The following is a 3,684-nucleotide window of genomic DNA, read 5'->3' as shown; positions in this document are numbered from 1 at the left end:
ATACCAATGCTAGAATGGTAACTATTGTTATAAGCAAACTCTATCAATGGCATGTGTGACTCCCAACTTCCCCCAATATCCAAAACACAAGTCCTTAACATATCCTTCAAGATTTTAATCGTTCTCTCGGACTGTCCATCTGTTTGTGGATGATATGCTGTTGAAAACTTCAATTTTGTACCCAAAGCATGATGAAGGTTGCGCCAGAACTTTGAGGTGAATCGTGGTCTCTATCAGATACGATGGATGTTGGTACTCCGTGAAGTCGTACAATCTCCTGAACATATAGCTGAGCAAACTTATCCATCGACAAGGTCATCCGCACTGGTACGAAATGTGCTGATTTCGTCAAACGGTCAACAATCACCCAAACTGCATCATTACCTCTCAAAGTCTTAGGGAGTCTAACCACAAAATCCATAGTGATGTGTTCCCACTTCCATTCCGGTATTTCCAATGGTTTCAATAAATCAGAGGGTCTTTGATACTCGGCTTTCACCTGTTGACAAGCCAAACACCGTTCCACATACTCAAAAACTGAATTAATCCAAAAAAATAAAAAAAGAAACTGAAAATTTTGAAAAAAAAAAAACAAAAATTTTGAAAAAAAATCGGAAAAAAACTATAAAATTCAAAAATATATTAGAAGTTAGATAGTATAAAATTATAATTAAAATATTATATTATATTATATATATATATATATATATATATATATATTAAATATAATTTAGTTTTCGGTTTTAAAAAATCCGAACCGAATCGAATCGAACCGAACCGAAAAACCCAAATTTTATGAAAAAAAAAATCCGAACCGAACCGAAAAATCGAAAAAGTCAAACCATATTTTAAAATTTTGGTTTGGATCGGTTCGGTTATTCGGTTTTGAATCTTTTTGCTCACCCCTAGCTGCCACAGCTCCGATCTGGGTTTATCGCCACCAAACGGCAACTTCTTGCCAGCCTGGAGAATCGCGTCTATTGATAGCAATCGACGCTATCTGCTTCTTTTCATTCAGCTATTATTTCAATTACTTATAGAAATTTTGGGGATTCTGATTTCTTCTTCTTTTTGTTCGTTTAGCTTGTAATTGCTAGAATGGAAATGCTTGGTTGGGCTTCATCATGTCAAAAAGAAAGAAATCACAGTCAAATCAAAGATATGTGGGGAAGCCACTATTGGGCATTCGCGATTCGGCGGTGTCGCCTCAGCTCAGTCTCAATTTCTCAAAGCCTTCTCTGGCTTGGCTGCTTCGTTTCCCCGGCGAGCAGTCTCGACTAAACAGGGCAGTGAACCCTCTTCCAACAAGAGCTAAGTGCTTCACTGTTCTTTTGTTTTGTTGGAATCAGTCATGCTTCTTTTACTACTATCAAAGTTGGTGTTGATTTAACCATTTGAGTGCTAACTTTAATTGGCTAAGGCATGGGCATTGCATTTAAATAATTAGGATATAATTGTTGGGTGTCTATTGAATCTGTGTGAGAACCTGGTGTTGAGATTTCAACTTTTGGGTCAATTATTGTGTGATCCGATCATTAGCTATTGTTCTACCTTGTACCTTATCTTTGTTATCTTGATTCGATGAAATCAGTTTATCTAACACTCTTAGAGCAAGATTTTGGGAAATACAATAAGACTTTGAATCAGGGATGAATATCTCCACACGAAGAAGCTAAGTTATCTCTGCTTTTCTCTTTAAATTTAACCTACTTTGGAATTGATCGGGGAAATTGGGTTATGTTATTCGGCTGCTATCTTAGTGGGTATTGGTGTAGCATTTGTATTGTTATTCTTATTTGGGAAAACTAGATCGCATATGCCTTTGATTGCCTTTGAATTTGTAAAACACGTTTCGAACATTGTTAAAATGCTAAATGGACTATTGGCGAATGTCGAGATGATTTCATTCTGATTTTGCTATGAATTTGGGTTATTTCCGAACTAATGCAACCAGAGACTTACACACTTATGGTTTTCTCAGAGCCTGGATGACTTCTTGATGAGCAGGTGGTGGTCTTCAAGGGAAATTGGAGCATCAAGAGGGCAGCGCAGGCGGCAGTCTTCAAGGGAAATTAGAGCATTAAGAGGGCAGCGCAGGCGGTGGTCTTCAAGGAGAGGCTAAGTTATTTTTTTTAGGGTTAATAGCCAGAAAATACACGAACTTTCATCGGAATTGCATATTGCACACGACCTTCAAAAATAGCCAGAAAATACACCACCTTTTAATTTAGTCGCAAATTGCACCTTTGAAGTACCCAATCGTGATGCAATTTGCGACTAAAATAAAAGGTGGTGTATTTTCTGGCTATTTTTGAAGGTCGTGTGCAATATGCAATTCCGATGAAAGTTCGTGTATTTTCTGGCTATTAACCCTTTTTTTTACTACATTAATTCTTGATGAACCAGATACCTCCTGCTGCTATTCTAGTCAGTGCCAGCATTATACCTGCATATCGGTATAGGTGTATGTATATTGTGGTGTTAAATGTGGTGGGTTTGAGAAAACGAGTTATCCACTGATCGTGTGGTGATCGTGTGGTGATCTGCCCTGAGTGACGTTGTCTTATATTTATCATTTTCCTACGCTGCTTCTGAAATTTTTAAGCGGATGGGGCTATACAACAGCCCTGTGCTGACTCTTGGGATTTTGGAACTGACGAGAGCTATATGACAACATTGCGTCTTGTTTGCAGGAATCTTGAACTCCAACGATGAAGATCGAAAGAGTGGACTAAATACAAGATTTCTTTGAGAAGCGCGGCCATATCTTTCTATGTAATTCCAGCGCAGGATCATTTTTCAAGAAATATCTGCAAAAAAGCCGAGTTGATGTGGGAAATGGGGGCTTGTTGAATTTCTGAATTATATGCTGCCTGCACAGGGTCATTTTATTATTATACGCAGGGTCATTTTATTATTATAAATGCTGCCAGCGCAGGGTCATTTTTTCAAGCTATTATATCCCTCTATATATGGCCAGCACAGGGTCATTTTTCAAACTGTAGCACTGCTGCCAATACTTTGTATCATAATCTTACATGAGACTTTCCTTTTGAAGAGGCTTGTTCTCAGCCATACAAAATTCTTAATTTTGATATTACAGTGCTGTCAGACACGATTCATCTAATGGTGTTGGTTCGAGCCATCATAGTAACACGGCTATAAGGGAGAAACATCCCATAGATCACTCTATATCAGCCTTCTCATTTTAAATTTCTTTTATTATCAAAATTAAATTCTCTGGGGCTCTCTAACTCTATCCTTGTCCTGATTATGTGAGATCAAGGTCTGGGTGAAGATGACATGGATTGAAACCGGTGGGAAGAAAATTCATTTGTATTATGATTTGTGGGGGAGGAAGAGATTAAACACTAATTGTAGTAGGTGATCTTTGCTGCTCCTAGGGACTTGGCTATTTGAATTGATTGAATTGTGAAGGGTCGGGGAATAGAAGCATCAGAGAGTGGGAATTTGGCAGCCATTACCGCCGATGAGGGCGGTAGTCCTCAAGGGCAGCACAGTACGGTAGTATTAGAGGGCAGCGCAGGATCACGAGAACACACAAGAGGGGTGTTTCAACATTTACTTGCTAGAAACTCTGCTACCACCCAATTTTGAGGGCAGCGCATGTCACAAAGGAGACCAAATGGGCAGGTTCAGGATACACAAAAAGGGCAGCGCAGC

At 38.8% G+C, this 3,684-nt stretch overlaps 1 long non-coding RNA gene across 1 annotated transcript; it reads left to right on the top strand.

Moving 5' to 3' along the window:
• The first annotated feature begins 895 nt into the window (after positions 1-895).
• Positions 896-3,102, top strand: LOC131011538 (uncharacterized). The gene is made up of 2 exons (XR_009097002.1): positions 896-2,122; positions 2,694-3,102. It is a non-coding gene; the product is annotated as an uncharacterized LOC131011538 (long non-coding RNA).
• The last annotated feature ends 582 nt before the right edge of the window (positions 3,103-3,684 follow it).

The sequence above is a fragment of the Salvia miltiorrhiza genome, chromosome 2 (genome assembly GCF_028751815.1).
Source record: "Salvia miltiorrhiza cultivar Shanhuang (shh) chromosome 2, IMPLAD_Smil_shh, whole genome shotgun sequence".
In the NCBI taxonomy this organism is placed as follows: Eukaryota; Viridiplantae; Streptophyta; class Magnoliopsida; order Lamiales; family Lamiaceae; genus Salvia; species Salvia miltiorrhiza.
This window is presented reverse-complemented; position numbering and strand designations above follow the sequence as displayed.